This window comes from Salvia splendens, chromosome 2 (genome assembly GCF_004379255.2).
Source record: "Salvia splendens isolate huo1 chromosome 2, SspV2, whole genome shotgun sequence".
NCBI classification, from domain to species: domain Eukaryota; kingdom Viridiplantae; phylum Streptophyta; class Magnoliopsida; order Lamiales; family Lamiaceae; genus Salvia; species Salvia splendens.
This window is the reverse complement of record NC_056033.1, coordinates 23,193,087-23,213,912: the sequence shown is the minus strand read 5'-3', so window position 1 is coordinate 23,213,912 and position 20,826 is coordinate 23,193,087. Positions and strand designations below refer to the sequence as shown.

The 20,826-nt window shown below is 41.5% G+C and overlaps 2 long non-coding RNA genes across 3 annotated transcripts; both read right to left on the bottom strand.

Annotated features, from left to right (window-relative positions):
- Positions 1-746: 746 nt before the first annotated feature.
- On the bottom strand, positions 747-1,571 carry LOC121769268. 2 transcript variants are annotated; one of them, XR_006043530.1, is made up of 2 exons: positions 1,059-1,571; positions 747-984 (listed from the first exon to the last, which is right to left on the bottom strand). It is a non-coding gene; the product is annotated as an uncharacterized LOC121769268 (long non-coding RNA). The 2 variants fall into 2 exon arrangements; XR_006043528.1 differs by having other exon boundaries at positions 747-975.
- A 6,703-nt stretch (positions 1,572-8,274) lies between these two features.
- Positions 8,275-13,929, bottom strand: LOC121764105. Its single transcript, XR_006042548.1, has 3 exons — positions 13,796-13,929; positions 12,094-12,169; positions 8,275-8,551 (listed from the first exon to the last, which is right to left on the bottom strand). It is a non-coding gene; the product is annotated as an uncharacterized LOC121764105 (long non-coding RNA).
- Between the last annotated feature and the right edge of the window lie 6,897 nt (positions 13,930-20,826).

The window sequence follows — 20,826 nt, the reverse complement described above, 5'->3', positions numbered from 1 at the left end:
TTACAAAATATGTGTAATCAAATACTAACTTTTTATAGTAATAACTAATAACTAAATATCAATTTTGTATGTTAAAAATATCAACATAAAGACATAAATTTATCAATCTTTTTGTGTTGATAAACTTATGTCTTTGTGTTGATATTTAAATTTACATGTTGTATTGATATAATTATATCTTTGTGTTGATAATTTTAATACACAAAATTGAAAATTATTAGTTAGTACTGTAAATTAGTTAGCACATTAACGCAACCCTAATATACTTCATCTAAAAAAAATCCCCATCATCAAATAAAAAGACATATACATGTATTTGATGTACTTTTCATTAGTACTAAATAAACCTGCAAGTATACATAGTATATATAGTATAGCTAATGGTCAGTACCGAATATCGAACACAGGATAAACGAACACAGACGGTCTACCTTCTACTAAGATTCTTCTACTATGTGGAAAAACAAGAGAATTTGATTTTTGAAAATAAAAGATTTAACTATGATAGAACCCAAAGGTTTAATCTTGTATCCTTCATCTTCTCCCTTGAATCCTTCTTCAAACACTTTTGCTTTGATGAACAACAGAAGAACTCTATTTGATGAAGCTTGAGGGGGTATTCATAGCCTTCAATTTCGTGCTCCAATGTAACACCCTGACTTTTTGACATCTTAGCTATTCTCAAAAGGACGTCGAATGGCTAGACAAATTTTTTTTGGATAAACTTTAAAACAATTAAAGGAGCATTTGGACGTTTACGATCGATCAAGAAGATTTTCAAATTTCGTTTAGTACAAAAGAATTCAAGTCAAAACAAACAATCAGGTCCATAATGATATGAAATTGTGTTGGGCTATGTCTAATTTTCCCTTGAGCCCAAATTCTTTTATGCTCGGCCCAATAGCTTGAAGATCAGCCACGTAGCAGCCACCTAGGGCCTCAACCGATCAGCTCCGAGACCCCTCTCCATATGTCCTAATTCAGCTAGCAACTTGAGTTGGTTACTACACAATTAATAACAAGGAGGAACCAACAAGGATAAAATAAATACGACAAACCTCTTGCATGCCAAAAGCTTTTCAGCTCCAACCTCAGCCACTCTTTCACCGACAGCTTTAGAGTGTCCTACACATGAAACAAAATCAGTTAGGGGACAGCCCTTGATGTTGTGCAGTACAGACCCAAAATGAGCATGCTATACCCAAAGAAGACCTGAAAAAGGGAACCAACTCCTAACTCAAAATATCTGATCCCCACCTGCACAAAACGTGCTCCCAACAGATTTAGCAAGAAGCCAAGAGAGCAGATTTCTCTCTACACACCCCTTTGACCAAATCCCAATAAACTCTCAAATTTAGTAGATATATAGGTGCACAGCTCCAATCTATTTCTCTTGTTACACAAAATCCTTTTCACCACCATAACCAAGAGAGAGCAAGAGAGAGTGTTAGAGCATCCGCAACGGTGGCGACGGTCGCCACCGCCGTCCGCGCCGCTGGCAAGGCGAAGCACCGCCGCCGCTGCGCTCGCGCCGCGCCAGCGAGCAGCTGACGTGGCGGCACGGGATTGGGCAACGGCATAGCCGTTGCCTTCAAATTATTATTTTTATTTAAAATTAGTTTTTAATTAAAAAAACCGATAAAAAAAAATTCACTTCCCAAAAAAATTATAACCGTTTATTACCATTTTTTACACTTTTTTTTTCCACAAAAATACACACTTTCATTTATAAATACCCCACTTTCACACCCAAAAATTCACATCAAACTACACAATTCTCATCTTCATTCTCCAATATCCATTTTCATCTTCATTCTCCCATATCCATTTTCATCTTCATTTCTCATACCCTAACAATGTCCGGCCAAGGCGATGACAACCCGCCCTCTCACGGTTGGAACCCCCAATGGTTCGGGGGACAACTGTTTCCTAGTCCGGAAACGGAATATTCGGCCCCTCCTCTCACCCAAGATTCGGCCGTTCCGGGTGGCTACCAGCCATACCCAATCGACGACCAAGGTGCCTCCGAAGGGCGATACGGGTGGACACCGGAGCCTAGGTCGACCACCCCTTCCCAAACTCCAACTCCTCCTACTCGCGCCGGTGTCCGCACACCGTACACTCCGGCGGAGATGGATAAATTGTTCAAGGCGTACTTTGAAATCTCCGAAGATGCGGCGGTTGGCACGAACCAAACCGGCGATCACTTTTGGTGGCGCGTCTCTCGCCGGTACAATGCAAACCGGCCGCCGGGAACGATCGAGCGCAACGAGAGTATGGTGCGCAACTGCATCGGCCGAGCCAACGAAGAAATTGGCAAGTTCAATGGCTATTTCCTCCAGGAGTCGCGGAATGCCGGGAGCGGCCGGAGCGAGGTCGACATCATCACTGCCGCGCTTAGCACCTACCAATCCTTGAACAGTAAGTCGTTCAAGTACCTCAACGTTTGGCAGGAAACGCGGTTCCACCCGAGGTATATGGGAGGCGTAACATCCTCCTCTAGCGGCTCCTCCAAACGGTCAAGGTCGGTATCCCTATCCGGCTCCGGCTCCGAAGAAGTGGCTAGCCAATAATCATGTAATTTTTTATTTTTAGGAGTTTAATATAGTAATTTTTAATTTTAGGATTTTAATTATGTAATTTTTAATTTTTAAGATTTTAATTATGTCTTTTTTATTTTATTTGTAATTTGTAATATTTATTGTGGTTTTTAATGAATTTTAGTATTATGGAAATGTTTTTGTGTAATTGAATTTTAAATTAATTGTGCTCGTCCTTGCGGAAGAGCACAGCTGTGGGTGTTGTGCTCTTGCCAGAGAGCAGGCAGAAAAAGTGGGGTCGAGCCCACAACCGTGCCGCTGGCAAGAGCACGGTTGTGGATGCTCTTAGGTAAAATGAGCTGCCTTGAAAGTCCAGCTTAAACCAAATCCGACAGCCACCCAAAGAAAGAAAGTCAGGTAACCACACTCTCGTCCTTCTATTTTCATGCATCTCACAGTTAGAATAGGAAAGCATGAATCATCTCCAGTGGGCGGATGTCCCATTAGGACATCCACTAGGCCATCCCAAAAACACCTCCTGCCACGTCACTAGTACTTTCCATCCCACTGTCACGTCACTAGGACATCCCCTGCACAATCTGTCCTTCACATCGCCCTTCCCACTAGGACATCCCGCAATAAAAAAAATCATACATTTACAAATAAAACAATTTACATTTACGGAAATAAAATTTGACCGAGAATACGAATGAAATAAAATTCAACGAGCCGTATATATAGAGTTTAAAAAAAAAAAAATTTAAAAACAGGACGTCCGACTGGACGCCACAATGGCGGACGTCCGCCCGCCCGTCGCGCCGACGTCCGAGGACACCCGACGTCCTCACGGGACGTCCGTATCCGACCTTCGACGCTCCAATGGCGGACGTCCCCAACGCCCTTCCGCACGTCCGACCCGACGTCCTACCGGAAGGCCGCCACTGGAGATGCTAAGAGCATCTCCAATAACCGGCGTCACCACCGCGACGCCAAATTTTCGCCGACGCCGGTTTGACGCCGAACCATTGGAACCGGCGTCGGCGAAATCGGCGTCAAAATAGGCGTCGCCATGCCGATTCCCGCGCTGACGCCGGTTCCGACGCCGATCCTCACGGGCGCCATTGTGCGTCCCGGATCGGAGCCAAACCGGCGTCGGATTTAAATTTTTTTTTTGTTTTTCGAAAACACTATATATACGCGCGTTGAACCTCATTTTCATTCGCACCACTTGTTTTAACGAGTATTCTCTCTACCTTACTTTTTGTTCAAGATCAATTTAAGAAATGAGTAATGCCGGTGGTAATGGTGGGGATGCGGATGAGTACGAGCGTATGATGAACGAAGAGCTAGATGCCTATACGAGCCGTGAGGTTGATCGATGGATGCAGAGTTATATGCAGCCGGCGGCACCTCGCCCACGACCAGTTGTCCACCGTCGACAAGTGGTGCATCGTGATCATGAAGCTGCACATCAGCGCCTGTTCACAGATTACTTCGCAGAGGAGCCGCGTTTTGACGCCAACCATTTCAGGCGTCGTTTTAGGATGAGGCGGGACTTATTTATGCGTATTGTTAACGCATTGGAGCAGCGATATCTGTATTTCCGCTTCAGGCACGATGCGGCTGGCAGACCCGGCCACACCCCTATTCAAAAGTGCACTGCGGCAATCAGGCAGTTGGCCTACGGCACCGCGGCAGACATGTGGGACGAATACCTCCACATCGGTGAGACGACTGCCATCGAATGTATGAAGTATTTCTGCCTGGGCGTGATCGAAGTATTCGGTGATCAGTATCTCCGAAAGCCTACCCCCGAAGATTGCCGGAATCTGCTGCGGATGCACGGGGATCAGCACGGGTTCCCGGGAATGCTAGGCAGCATAGATTGTATGCATTGGGAATGGAAGAACTGTACCGACGATAATGAAGCAGGTCCAAGCCACGGCGTCACCACCGCCAACATACGAGGTGGGGTACCGCACGATGAAGAAGCCCTCCTCCAAGCACATGCCGACATGCGTCAGACGGAGGCTCATATTCGACTGCAAAAGGATTTAGTTGAAGAGTTGTGGGCGCGGAGGATTGCAAGGCGTTAGTTTTTATGCAAATTTATGTAATTTTTTAAATGTAATTTTTTTAATTATTGTACTTTTTTTATAAAATTAATGTACTTTTTAAATTTTAATATTATTATTCGAATTTTCCGTATTTATCTCGTAAATTAAATTCCGTATGTTGATACGAGTGTAAATTAAATTATATAATTGTTATTAGTGATGTGGATAGGTAGTGTGAAGGCTATGTGAGGGCTATTTGATGTCCAGTTGATGTGGCAAGCTGATGTGGCAGGAGAATTGTAGGGCTGATGATGTGGCAGTGTGAGGGCTATTTGACGTCCTAACCTATTGGAGATGCTCTAAGAACCACAGATACTCTAATCCATGTTACAAATCTAGTAAATGAATTAAACAACCTATAAATAGAAATGACTTAGCTTTCTGCTGTGAGAGAGACTCCCCGGCGAGTCATCTCACAGACGGCATCACAACGACTGCTACTCATGGAACGCGATGGCCAGGACTTAAACGTTTGGACGCATCGGCTGCTCGCACATCAGCGCTGACGGAGGGAGTGCAGCGGCGGCGACACCGGTTTCGCGCTGGCAGGCCGCACCCCACGCTGCGACAGCCGAGCGGGCAGTTGCGGCAGCGCTGGTCTGAGAAGCGGACCGAGCAACGTCGGTGACGGAGACGGGAGGCAGCGACGGGAAGCTTCCAAGCCCTCGAACAGCAGCCGCGTTGCGGCAAGACGGAGTGAGAGCAGTCGACAGTGGAGAGAAAGGAAAGAGAAGGGAGAAGCGAGATTTAGGGATTTAAGTTTTGAATTAGGGAATGAATTTGTGGGGGAAAGGAGACGGCGACGAGGTACTGCGACACCGGCGACGGAGCGCCGGCAATTGGAAGAGGCGACCATGAATTCGCCGGAGAAAGAGAGAGAGAGAGAGCAAGCTAGGGCACGCTGCTGTGTTAAGGCGTGAACGAGGAAGAAAATAATTGGGGAAAGAGAGAAAGGAAATGGGTCAGATTTTAGTTGGACTCATTTGTTGACGTGTTTGGGCTAAAGTGTGAATATGTATTGGGCCAAAGTAAATAAAAGAATGAGATGAAGAAGATGGGCCAAGGAAATTAAAATGAGGTGCTATTTTATTTGGGGGCAGCTGCGAAATATCGAACGAAGGGGATGACGTCTTCACGGAAATTAAACTAGTCCTCCCGAAATAATTAACTCAAAGGAAGATTAAATTTTAGTAAAATTAATTAAATCTCATGATTTAATTAATATGTTTCTGGAAATTGTTAAGAATGAACGAAAGATAAAAACAAATTAATTAGGAAGCATGCATTCTTATTAAAGGTTTAAGTTTTCTTAACGTCTAATTAGTAAGTTGTTATGTTTTTCACAAAGGACTATCTCCGCGAGTTAAGATCAAAGCGACAAATTCAAGTTAAGGAAATTAAGCGAACGAGGTGGGCTTTTTGTTTACTATACAGTTTTTGTGAGAAGTATATTCTGTGGGCTTTCTATCCTATATGATTATGTGGGCTTTTCTATCCTACACTATTATTGTGGGCTATATGTTTGAAGTACATTTTTTTATGAAAAGTGCTATTATGATATGATATTACGTGGGCCTTATAAGATATGCTTTGAGTTGTTTATGTTCCCAGTATGTTTTGCAATATGAATGCTTATTTAAGTTATCACTATGTTTTGTCTTGCCAAGTTTTGTTTTGAACTTTGCCCATCTGTTTGTCTAGCAAGGGCGACGTACCTACTAGACCGGTTCAGTTTAAGCGAATTCGGGTCTGTAAGTGGGGTGAGCCCATACATACCCGGTTCACACAGTTTCAGATATGGCATTAGTTCCACGAAAAATAAACTGCAGTGACAGATTTTTACGTAGAAAATACTTTTAGTGTCCACGGGCCTTTTAAGTTAAAACCCCGAGTTCACTCAGTAACGGCTTGAAAAAACCAGTTTCTTTTCAGTAAAATATATTTCGGCACATGTCCACAACAGCGCCAAAAACTTGATGCACTTTTTATTAGCACTATAAATACCTGCAAGTATACAGAGTAGGAATAGTATAGCTAAAGGTTAGTACCGGATATCGATCACGGGGAAAACAAACACAGACTGTCTGTCCTCTACTAAAATTCAATTACTATTTGGAAAACCGAAAGATTTGAAGATTTTTGAAAACAAAGAACAATTGAAAGCAAATAAACAACTAATTGCAAATAATCACGGAGATAAAAGTATAGAGATAGGGGAATTCCAGGGATGTGCGTTCACAGTTATGGTTATACAAATTCCAACTACAACACCCTAGCACAGTTCTTACTTTGATAGAACGAGTCACCTAGCTTATGCTCATGCGATGCAAACGTTGATTACAAACATTAGGGTTGTTAATCCTAAATACGTAACTCCTATAAGCTCCTAAGACCCTTAAAAAGTCCCCACTCTCAATTAATAGTGTCGTTTTAAAGGAAGCTAATTATAGTGTCTACTAAGTGGATCTAACTCGCCAACCTCCTCTCACGATTATGTAGCAAGTTATATTAAATCATCACAGAATGTGTCATTCTAACGTGAAGCTTTATCCAATTACTTATGGAAGAAAAAAAGTAAGAACAAAATGGATATTAAATAGAAAAAGGAATTGTATAACCAAAGTCGTTACTAACACATCCCTGGAATCCTATGAGTTTAGTTACACATGATTGAATAAACTAAAAACATAGATTGTAGGGAAGATAATGAAAACATAAGGACTAAAGCAAATAAAACCCAAAGGTAGAATCCTTGTAGCATTGATGAACTCTTGAATCCTTCTTCAACCCCTTGCACAATGAAGTATTCTAACTTTTAAGCTCTGGAAATATTTGGCAATGTGAAGATCATTTTTTTATGAAGCTTTGGGGGGTATTTATAGGGAGAAAATCGGCCCTCTTCGAATATGGAAAAAGGTTGCAAAATATGGTAAATCTTGGAGAGAAAGTAGGGAAAATCTGCTCACCGCTTTTTCCCAGCGGGCCGCTGCACCTTGGCCAGCGGTCGCTGTGGGTTGTTCCGAGGCTTCTGTCTCTTGGCCAGCGGTCGCTGCACTTGTTTCAGCGGTCGCTGGCAATCATCCCGTAACTCTCTGGACTCTTTGTAGCGGTCGCCATGCACTCTCCAGCGGTCGCTGGGCGTATCCTTTCTTACATGCACAACTTCCCCGGAGTAGGCCGCTACTGACTTAGCGGTCGTTGGGCGCCAGCGGTCGCTGGCTTTGTTGCAGCGGACCGCTGGACATGCAGAACAACTCCAGATTTCCAACTTCGCGTTTTGACTCCATTTTTAAGCTCAAATATGCACATTTCTCACAAAACATGTCAAAATACCAAAATAGATAAAATATGCAAATAATGGACATGTAGTGCAACTTTGACATTAAAAACAGATCAAATAGTGGCCTTAAAACCTTGCAAAATCTGAGCGTATCAGTACTCATGTAACACCCCGACTTTTTTTTTCTTTCTCTCTTTATAGTTGTTCTCGAAAGGACGTCGTTTGTTTAAGCCAAATATCATGGTTGTTTCTTTTTATCGAATAAAGGAAATATTTGCGTTTTATCGATCAAAAGGATTTTTGATTTACGTTTAGTATTTGGAATAACACCAAAGTATTAAATGTTTAAAATAGTACTAAAGTTAACTCTAATAAAATAAATAATTTGGGTCTACCAAATATATTATCAGAGTCCTTTGTTTTAAATAAAATACAAGTTGGGCTTCGCAACTAAATGAATAAATAAATGAGAGGTGTCTTCAAGCCCAAATTCTTCCATTCTTTTTCCTCATGTATTTTTTCCACTCTCCAGTGCAGAGATTTCTTGAGAAATTTGTTCAACTCCTTACAGTTACTTTGCAAGAGATTAATTCCTCCATAAATATGATTAAATCCTGCAAATTAAAACCACCGTTAATACCATTCATTTCCATTTAGTGACAATTAACCCAATTGAATTGCAATAACACAATTTATTTCCATCAATTTACCAAGCAAATTCAAAACAATATATATACTCCTCTGTCTATCCCAACGTCCTCATCACATACGGTCTTGGTCAATCAAATTAAGAGAGTTAATAAGAAAAGAGAGAGAGCTAGAGGTGGGCAAGAATTTTGAGTTCGTATTCAATCCTTTCAAGAATTCACATATCGAAAGGTATAATTCTTTCCCTTTTCAAACTCTTCTTTTTCTTCATGAATGGCATAGCATGCATATTTCGAACAGTAGCATCAAATCGGGAACCCTCTTAATGTTGTAACTCAAAAACACTAGAAAGAACATAATGGCTGTTCGGTTATAAACGGGGGCGGTCCGGTTTTTGTCGGGGAGAATCAGGGCTGTTCGTGCTTAGTCGGGGATGTCGAGTGGTTGAACAGGGGCTTCCGAGCCGTTGACGGAGAACTGAGAGGATTGAGGGACTGCTTCTCGAACTGGACAGCAGCGGCGACGGCGAGAGAAGGCCGCAGAGCAGCGACAACGAAGTGCCTGAATCAGCGCTGCTGTTCGGCTGTGGTGATTCCACGGTGGTGGATTGTGAACGGAGACCATCCCCTCTCGCTGCAGCAGCGATTTCCGCAAAGGAGACAGTAGCAGCGGTGGCTGGCGAAGGCTGACCCGGCGAGCTGGGACAACAGCGACGGCGTGGAGTCGTGAGGAGGAAGGCGATGGAGTTTGGGTTGCTGATTTGGGGTATCTTGAGAAAAATTGAAAGGAGGGCGACAGAGGTTTTGAGAGAAAGAGAGAGTAACCGAGATGGTGGAAGGGAGTAGTTGGATCTTTTTGTTTGGACCTCACAAATTAAATTGGAGATATAAAGTGGGGAAATATTTAAGCCTTGGACTTTTAATTAATTTTGGGCTAAAGAAAATTAAGTACTTGGGCTGTAGTTTAATTAAAATATGTGGGCTGCCAGGATTTAAATTGTTGGTTTGAAATTAGTGTTGAAGGTGTTACGTACGGATGGAGGGCGCAAATGGCCGGCCGGCGTCGCCAGCGACGTCTTGGGCGGCCGCCAAAATTTGAAAAGGAGTTTAAGACGATGTTCTAAAACCACGATAATCTAATTTTCTTTTTCGAATAATTGATTTAAGGAGCGAAAGATAAAATTAACACCTACGTAGAATGCATACATTCTTTTTAGTTACTTGTTTTTAGGCTAATTTAGCATATTATATTGTTTATGAAAAGGCTATCTCTACGAGCAAGTTGAGGTTGGAGTAAGAAATCTCAAGTTAGGGAATTTAAGCGAACGAGGTAGACTTTCTTTTAAATAAAGAAAATATCTTTTGAAGTATGCTATTAGTTATTTAAATTCCCAGCATGTTTTGTCTTGCCATGTTTTATTTTGAGCATTGCCTATTTGTTTGTCTAGAAATGAGATCAACCCTACTAGACCAGTTAAAAGTAATCGAATTCGGGTTTGAGTGTGGGGTGAGCCCATACTCAGGCTAGGGTACACGATAGTGAGCCATCTTTCGAGTTGGCCACATTCCCGGCACCAGGAAAAGGTTCAGATATGGTAAATGTTCCAGGAAAAATAGATCATGATCACAGTTTTAACAGAGAAAAGATTTTAGTGTTCTCAGGCATTTTAAATAAAACCCCGAGCTCACTCAATAATGGCTTGACAAAACCAATTTATGGAAAAATATTTGGCATGTGTCTACTGAGTATATCAAATACTCAGCCCTGCATGTGTTTTCCCTATGTGCAGGTTGAGCGGTGCTGACGATGGGTGGTGTTGAGCAGAGACATCATATGTTCTTTAATAGTGATTTGGATGCATCGTGTCTCCATACATGTGACATTCGCTCTTGGATGCTTCCGCTAAAATAGTATTTCTTTTTAGTTTATGTAATTGTCGAGATGATACTCTGATTTTATTCAATTTATTTCTATGAATTCGAGCCAAGTCCAGTTATACAATTGTTTACCCCCTTCTTCCCCGCTTCTTAAATCCCCCATTAGTCGCGATCAACCGTTCTTTCTATCCTTAGAAAGGGCGGGCATGACAACTCAGCCCTGCATATGTTTTAAAAATGTGCAGGTTGAGTAGTGATGACGATAGGCGGTGTTGAGCACACACAACAAAGATCTTTCGATAGAGTAGTTCTTGGATGTATCGTGTCTCTATGCACGGTGTCATTCGCTCTTGAATGCTTCTGCAAATGTCTAGTTCATTTTCAGTTTTGTTGTCCTAATTAGCGATATTCCAAGTTTATTGTAATATGTCGCACTCTGATAAATTTTGACTTATATATTCCAAGTTATTTTAGTTCAAGTCTAGTTGTTCCACAATTTTCCCCTTTCTTCCCCGCTTCTTTCATCCTCCCCTGGCCGGGCTTTCTATCCTAAAAAAGTGCGGTCGTGACACCTTAATATGGTAAATATTTAGCACAGTATGGTAAACCTTGGAGAGAAAGTAGGTAAATTCTGGGCGCCGCGTTTTCCCAGCGGAGTGCTGCAGTTTTTTTAGTGGTCGCTGCGAATTATTCCGTAGCTTATGTCTCTTGGATAGCGGTCGCTGGCAATCATCATGTAGTTACTGGATCTCCTGGAGCAGTCGTTGGGCGTGTTCCTCTTTTCAACTCAACTTTTCCGAAGCGGACCGCTACCTGTTCAGCGGTCGTTGGTGGCCAGCGGTCGCTGGCTGTGTTGCAGCGGATTTTCATCTTCGATTTTTTCTATCTTTTTAGACTCCATTTTGCACATTTCTCACAAAACACGTCAAAATATCAAAATAGATAAAATGTGTAATTAATGGACAAATAATGCCACTTTGACAGTCAAAACGAACCAAATAATGACCTTAAAACAGTGCAAAATCCGAGCGTATCAGTATTTACAACAAAAGTTTACCAAAATAATATATACTTTATCTTGTAAATTGCTTGTAAATAAAATTTTATCATTATCAAATGCACAATTTTATCAAAAGACATATCTCAGCCCACGTGTAATTACCATTATCGATCACACGATTTCAAAATATAATAATATCACAGTATTCATATATACTCCCAAAATGGATACTAGTCAAAGATTGGTCTGGGAGTCCCGTGGACCACCCTCGTGGACCTGACCCCTCGTGGGCTGTGGGTGGGCTGTCACGACCCATCTGATCCCTAGTGGATCAGACCCCTCGTGGGCCCATAAGCTCATATGAATGACGCACGACACAATAATGATTATAACCAATTATGTAATGAATCATGACATATTGAACCATTTCAACTTAGTTGACTTCTATATGAGACTAGCCTCGGTCCCTCGTGGACCTGACCCCTCGTGGACTGTGGGTGGGCTGTCACGACCCATTTGATCCCTAGTGGATCAGACCCCTCGTGGGCCCATAAGCTCATATGAATGACGCACGACACAACAATGATTATAACCATGTAACCACTACGTTTACAGATAAAGTAAACCTCACCTCGAAAGCTACAATGCACAAATAACCTCCCAAGCTTGGTTCGATTTTCCGTCCTCTAGCCTTGGATATGCTGCTCCTAGCACTCATGCATTTTAACTCAGTTTATAAAATTTCAAACTTAAACTTCAAACTAGGAACTTGAACTCATTCCATCTTTAGCAAACTCAAAATTAAAGCATATACAAATAGCTTGAACATCAAACCATAATCTTCTTTAACTATTACTTATAACCATAATCTCTATCATCTATAGAATCTATCGAATTCCATCAACTTACAAGTTACAACACACAAAACGGTTAAATAAATGAATCTCAGTAAAAGGATCTGTTAACACATGAGCACATAATACATTCACCATATGTTTCAAAATATTTTACCTATCACTCAACCATACCAAAGTATCAAGGTATAAAAGCTCTCACACTTACTAATCATATGGTCTACAGTCAAAATTCCCAAAAATAATGCAAAATGGTTTTAAATGATTTCCAAGAATAATCACACATCTTCCTACATCATTATTTCCAGTGTATCTCAAGTTCATAATAATCTCACACCAATAGGTTACTCAAATAAAACTAACAAAATCACTTTTACTATTATCCGTTACTATTCACGACGAACTGCACTAACTTTGAAAAAATCATTCCGCTCGACTCATAAATTGAAAACCAACGAAACCAAAAGTAAAAGATAAGAAGAAAAGTCTAGTTTACGAGGATTTGTTTTGATCTTGAAATTCCTATCTGTTTAAGATTTATGATTATTTTTCCAAAACATGTAAGGAACATGGTAGTCCTTTTAAAAAATTCATAATAAATCCATATGAAGTCGGTTGAAGCTGAATTTGGTGACAATATAAAAGATATCTAAGGATACATTCTTGTCAAATATGAGCCGAAAACAATTCTTTTGGTCAGTCAAATTATCCCCGAAACCCATTGTTGAAACAATGTATTGTTGACAATCATATTAGAAATGAGTCACTCACCCCTTAAAAGGACTTATAAGGGGAGAGTTATCCATACTTATATAGAGGATTTAGTATCATCACCAAGTCGATATGTGACAAGATTTAAGAGTTTTAACACACCCCTTCACGTGTGGGCCGTAATGACACATCGGACTTCCATCGCATGGGTAGGCAAGAGAAGAAACAATGATATAAAATCCATCATCGACTTGGGCCAACTTTGATGTCATATTAGAAATGAGTCACTCACCCCTTAAAAGGTCTTATAAGGGGAGGGTTATCAATACTTATATAAAGGAGTTAAGATCATCACCAAGTCGATGTGAGACAAGATTTAAAAGTTTTAAAAAATCAAAGGCTTCACTCCACAGTTCAGTCTTTGACTCCAAAATATGAATAAAAAAAGAATCCATTGCATCAACAAAATAAAATTAAGCTTCCTCTTAGATCTAGGGTTTCAACAATCTTACTAATTAAATCAAAGTTTCAAAAACAGCAACCAATATCCAAAATTTTTAACCCCAACAAACAAAATAATAGCCAAGCAAGCAAAGAAACAGATCTCCAAATTAGAATGAATTCAATTCTCTTCACTCACACATACTGATACAAACATAATCTTTCAATTAAAAGAACAAATACACAACATGGGATGTCATACAATCAACGAGTAATTTCACATTTTACTCTAAATCACGAGAAACTGAAATCGAGAAAAACTCTAACCTTGATTCCAACTTTAATGGAGATTATGGAAGATGGGCATGAAGAATCCAAGTAGAGGAAGGTTAGCCGACAGCCACAGCAGTACTGGCAGGTGGCAGCCGGTGATTTCCTGTGGCTGATATTCCATCAAGCGGGAGGAGGGGGGGGGGGGGGGGGGGGAGTGATGGGTGCGTGTGCTTAGCAGTGGGGTAGTATGAATGTGTTGGTGTGTATGATGTCTAGTGTGTATCAGGGTGTAGTGTGTGTGTTCTAAAATTATGGCTTGTGCGTGTAGAGTGTTCTAGATTAGAGCATCCACAATAGGAAGGACTTTCCCACGGACTAGCACTAGGACTTCCCAAAAATACCCTCCGCCACGTCACTAGGACTTCCCACACCACTGCCATATCACTAGGACATTCTACTACACAATAGTGGACAAGCACTAAGACATCCCACTAAACAAATTCACATATTAATAATACGGAATTGAAATTTCGACACGAATACGGAGAAATTGCAATCATAATTTCATTAAATTAAAAACATTAAAAAGTACAATTAAAAAAAAAATAAATTCAACAAATTACATTATAAATATCAACGTGCACTCCTCCGCGCCCACAACTCTTCAATTATATCCTGTTGGAGTCGAATATGGGCTTCTTGTTGGCGCATGTCAGCATGTGCTTGGAGCCGTCCGGCGTCATCATGAGGTATCCTCATTCGTACACTGGCGGTGTCCACGCCGTGGCTTGGCCCGACGTCATCTCCATTGGTCCAATCAGTCAGTTCTGGATCTTCTTGTTCGACGATGAAAGGGTCTTTAGATCTCTAGTGATTGCAAAAGCACTCTAGTTTGCGGAACAAATTTAGGCAAGCAGAGTCAACCCAACTGATCAAGTCAGGTGTTGAACTGATCAAGTCGGCAACTATCGGGTCGTTGGTTATGCAAACTTAGAGACTAAAGGCCTTCAATACCTTAACCCACAATACTATTAACTAGTAAAGGGAAGTAAGGGTCGAATCCCACATCGATAGAGGAGGGTTGAGTTGTGTATGAGACATGTGGGGGTTCGCTGTTGCCACGCTTCACTACTGGTGGGTTAACTAAAACTAAGATTACTCAAGTTGTAAACTAACTTGATCAACTAGACTACCAACATGAAATCAACAATAACTCCAAACTGATCAACTCAGATAGAAACATATGCAAGCATAAAACAAACGGGGACCACTGAAAGAAAACTTGTGCACTACCAAAAGTTGTTAAACGAAAAGGTGACAGTGCATGCAATACTAACGAACTATGACCTTCTTCTTCGCTGAGCAACAAATCAAGCACACATGGCAAAGGAAAACATAGCATATGACATTAAAGCGAGAAATAAACAAATGAAAACATGGATCCATTCGATTTAGCCGAAGAGAAATAGATCTAAAGGTCTATCCTAATTTCATTCAAGTTGACGAGCAAAAACTTATATCTAACTATGAGAAATCGAAAACAGAGCAACGAAGGCAATATAAGCTAGATCTATCCCAGAAATCACCAATTTCCAACACACATGCATCGCATACTCTATCCAAAACATCAGATCTAAACATAAATCATTGAATTACGAAGAACAAAAAACATCATATCCAAAACAACTTGCACTGAAAACTCCATTTCATAAACAATCTCTGATAAACCAAACAAACAAAATTCCAAAACTTTAGATTTAGAAGATCGATCAACAACAAAAGTACTGTAGTAGCAGCTAAGAGAAAACAGAAAGAACAACTGAATTGTGGAAAATCAAAGAACTAAAACTGAATAACAATTGTTTGACCCCTCGGGGCTTAAAGAAAAAGAAACTATGAAGGCTTCCTTGGAAGATCTGAGTCTCTTCTTCCTTGATGAGGAAGAAGAAAGGAAAGTTGAAGTAGAAACCGGCTCCGATGACTCCTAGCTCCCGTGCTCCATGCTTAAAGTGTAACTGGTGATTGATATGATACTGGACTCTCCAAAAGAAAAACCGAACCCTGCTATGTGCCTTCTCTCTACTATTTATAAGATGGCCTTGGCTCAAATCCCTAGGTTAAGCTCATTCCGTCTTGAAATTAATGCCCCTGAGGTGGCTTCTTCTTTTCTCTCTCTTCTGACTCATCATCTCGTGTGTTGAACTTCACTTGATCAGCTCGCTAGTTGGGCAGGTTCTCTTGCTTGTTCGGAATTGATCAGCTTGCCCTCGGATTTGGTCATTTCTTGCTTTATTTCCAGGTTGATCAAGTCGTCCATGCACTCCGCCTCTTCTGCACTTTTCCAGCCCCTGGACACTTAAATTCACCACTTTTTTCGCACATTATCAACCCGGTTAGTGTAATAAACCCCTATAAAATCATGCTTGTAACGAATCCTATCAAACTGCTCACACTTAAACCATGTTTGTCCTCAAGTATGAAAGAACAAGAAAACAAAAAAGGGCAAGTTACATGCATGGGTCCGACTCCTAAAATTAAACAGACTCCACAGACACTAACACAGATAGACAAACACAAGCAACACTTAAACAAATGTTCACTTCTCCATGTTTGAAACTGGCTCAACTTCTGACAATATTCCCCACAAGCTTAAGGTCACTTCAAATATTTTGCAGTCTCAAATTCATCCCTCCCCTTTGGTTCAGTCTGGTCAGTCTATCAGTTCGTCAAGATAACCTCTATTCTAGTCCACTGTTGGATTCACTCGGTCACTCATTTCTCACCAGAGATGTTAGAACCATTCACTCATTCATTTTGCCACACCACTGATGCTTGAGTTCCATAGGCACAGACTAGCTCCTTAAGGTCTTTCTTAGGGTTGTAATGGGGCCATGGGTTTTTATGTGAATAGGTGAGGATCCTATGGGTTCTAAGTTCATAACATTCTTCACTGCAACGAAGGACATGTGAACTTGGAAACATAGCTGGAGCAGCCTCCCCATTACATCTTCAAAAATCCCAGAATCAAAGAACATCCCTTGGCCATTTTGGCCTTATTCGCTAACCTTTCTCTATAAGGCCGGGTTACATTGTTCATTGCCCTGTCTAAACTGATATATATGAAAAAGTTTGAGGGACAGGTTACACTTTCTCCTGCCCCCCCCTTTTTTTTCCTGCCATTCTCTCTTTTTTCCATGTCTTCCCTTCTTTTCTTAACTGTTTGACTGTAATTCCTTCTTTTCCTTTTTTACCGCTTCTATTCCTTGTTGGTAGCTGCTGCATTCCATCCCCTAACTCACATGGCATGAAGGCTCATGGTTCAAAAGGAGAGTGAATTCGGAATGCAGGCTCAAAATGGGGTGACTAAGGGGTGCCCTTACAATGAGGCGGGTTCATCTAGTTCAAAAGAAAAGAGGACCAATGAAGGTAACGTTGTGTTTGTGTATTACGGAGAAAGCAAGTGTGCACAGAGAAAACTAATGCAAGTGCTTGGGCAAGACACCACGCTCCTTAAATCCACTGGATCACCAGGTCCAGGAACTCAAGAGAACACGGAGTATTTTTGTCGTTGGACACACTCGACTCCCATTCAAAGAAAATATTAAATCCCTCAACCCGAATGCTATAAATTAGTATAGGGAAGCGGGGTCGATCCCACGAAGATGGATTCGTGAAGTAGTGCTTAGAGACTCTGGAAACAAGCGGCTGCTGCCACGCAAAAGGGTTGAGAATTTTAACTACTTCTAGACCTAGACACGAAATGTAAATGCTAGACCTAGGACACAGAACATGTAATAGAATCAGACTTCAATACTGAGAGACACATTTTGCTTCCTGGATGGAGTAGACGACTAACTAATTAAGACTAGACAGGGAGAATAAAACAGCGGGGACCATGACTCCAATTATAGCAAGTACGGTTAAAGCTGCAAATAACAAACTCATGCTCCAACTAACAATGACATGCAATTTCCTTACCGATTCAAGCACGCAAATGGAGAAAACAGAGCATATATCTAGATTCGAACAGAATATAAAGATTTTGATGCCAGAAACTTGCTATGAACCGGAAATACATCAAATCTACGTAAACTAGGCGAAATGAAATGAAAACACGTAAAATAGGCATGAAATTAAATCAATCTTGCTCAGATTCACGTCGGATGCTTAATCCACTCCGGATCTAAGCGATCCGAACCCAACAACAGACATAACCGACTCCATAACTCCGGTTTTCACAGATCTGCTCCGATCAACTCCGAATTCAAACAACCACAAACAATTCCACAACTCCTAACTCAACCCTCCGATTTATCCACAAACAGACTCCGATCACCCAGATCCAACTGCAAACCTGCATAAATTCAGAAAACAACTGCGAAACGCATCCAACTCGAACAATCCAACTCCAAAATTCCGAAAATCAACGTAACAGAAAATCAAACTTGCATTAAAATTAGAGAATATTCGGCAAAACAAACAAATAGAGCTCCGAGCTTCGGACAGCGAAGCTCGGCGAAATCAGGAAAGTATGAAAGCAGAAATTAAATTGTTTCTTCGCCCCACAGAAGGACGGTGTTACAACCCACAATAGCTTCAAAGAAAACTAAACATGAACCCCGGTGCGAACCCTGAATCTCCCCACGAAAAGAACCCAAGTGTGTGAAAAGTGAACTAAGCTACAGGCTGTTAGCGAGGCCTCCAACCCAGCAGATCCTCCAGCGTGCATGCTTCTCCGTTTTATAGATGCGGACATAGCCTTCTAGAGTCTTCGTAGAAATCTCTATTCTACCCTTCAACTCCGAGGTTTCCTCCGTCAAGCAATTTTCCGCATAATGTCCACTCATGCGCCTATTTCCTAGGTCCACGCAACTGTCCTCCTCCTTTCCTGGACCTGGCGAAAAATCTTCACACACCTGGCTTAAAACGTGCGTTAGACCCAGAAATTTCACGAATTAAAGCCCTAGACCTATGCATGAAATTAGCTTTATCAAACTGCTCACACTTAAACCATGCTTGTCCTCAAGTATGAAAGACAAGAAAAAGAAATAAGGCAAATTTCAATGCACGGTTCCCAAGAACGACTCTACAAACAAGACACTAACACAGAAACAGACTCCTAAACCTAGACACATACAGACTCTGAAAAGAAAATAACACAAAAAGAAAACAAAACACAACAAATAAGCATGCACTAGTTTCAACTTTTAGGCGACTGTCCCCACAAGCTTAAGTTCTCTCTGTAAAATCGTCTACAGTCTTCAAATCCTCCCTCTTCCTTTGTCAACCTAAACGGTCCGTCAGTTTGTCAAGATAACCTATTGATTTCCCAGCCATTAGGTTCGCTCGATCATTCATTCCTCACCAGGGATGTTAGGATCAAAACGCTTCAAAGTTAAAGTTACACCACTGATGCGTTGGGTTATGAGAGTTTCTCCTTTCTATCATCTCCTCCCCCCTTTTTTTTTCCTGGGTCAGGTAATTTTTTCTTCCTGCCCTTAGGTAATTAATCTTCTTTTTCCTCTTTTTATCTTCCCCCTGGACTTCGTCCAGCTTATACCTCCATTTTTTTTCTTTTTTCCTTTCAATATATATATATATATATATATATTTTAATTTACTCCTCCCCTGGACTTCGTCCAGCTTATACCTCCTTTTCCTGGACTTCGTCCAGCTTATACCTCCATAACCCATTTTTTCTCCTTTATACTCTACTCCCTAAGCATCAAATGGTTGCCCATTTTTTACATGTTAGCTCAAAGTGTTTAGGCTTATAACTCACTTTATAGTAGGGCTGCACAGCTAGGTTAGCTAAGGAATTTTCTATCGTCCTTACTTCATTCAGACCGCTTTTAGTTTGTTAAGGAAAAGGGCATCAAAGTTGACGTGTATCCTTCCTTCAATTGCTCTAACTAAGGGAATTTTTGCCGTATTGTATCCACTAGCTCATGCAACACGCAACACACAAACAAAACTGAAAACTCTAAGACTCTTATTCACAGAAAAAGAAAAACAAAGCAAATACTTGCACCTATTCCCTCCCCCTCCCACTTCACTCAAGCTTGTCCCCAAGCTATCCTAGTGAAGGGGGAAATAGGGAAGTATAAAAGACACAAAACAGACCACAAACAAACAAACAGCATGCTAGAAACAAAACAAACTTCTCACACTTAGACCGTACACCGGGCTAAGTGGGAGAAGGCTCAACAAACAAAACCAAACATGCAAAAATAAACGCAACCCCTTCTCACACTTAGACCAAAGATTGGGCTAAGTGTGGGAAGTTGCAACACATATGTACAAAACAAAGCATGCTGGCACGGATAAACATAACGGAAAACAATAAAAAAAAGGATGAAAAGTAAAAGTTACTTGGGTTAGGGGGGTTCAATTCGGGGTCTGGCCCCCTCGGTAGCCAGACTTGGGCGGCACGGCCTGTTGGGTCACTTTAGCTTTCTTTCTCGCCGGCGATTCCGGCTTCTCTGTCGTCTCTGCTGTCTGTATGGGTACGGCTTCTTCAGGGTCACAGATTTGGGGATTGATTTCACAGTCACGGGCTTGCTGGCAGACGGGGTGGTTAGAGGTTTTGTCGGTTGGGAAAGCTTTTGAAGAGATGAACTTCCCTGCCCCGGCGATTCCGAAGTGCTCCCAGGTCCAGGAAACAACTCTAGTGCGTCTGGGAACTTCCTTCTAAACCATTTTGCCATCGTCATCATCAGTGCGACGGCCTCGGTCATCTTCTCAGTATACTTGGCTGATGTAGCCACTAGATCGGAAACACGCCCTTTAAGGGCCACGATCTCTTCCCTAACTTGCCCAACTTCCGTTCGCATGTTGTGTACTTCCGTTCTTACTCCCGTGACCTCCTTCCATACTCTCTCACTTTCAGCACTGTCCTTTCCTTTGCCCCGTAGGGCCACGATCTCTTCCCTCACCATTTTAATTTCGGATCTCATCCATCCGACTTCTTTCCTCATTTCTTCAACTTCCACGACTGATCTTCTGGCTTCATCCACATCAGCAATTTCCTTCACTCCCGCCACCTCTTGCTCCTGTTTGATCTGGGCTTCCGACTTACCAACTTC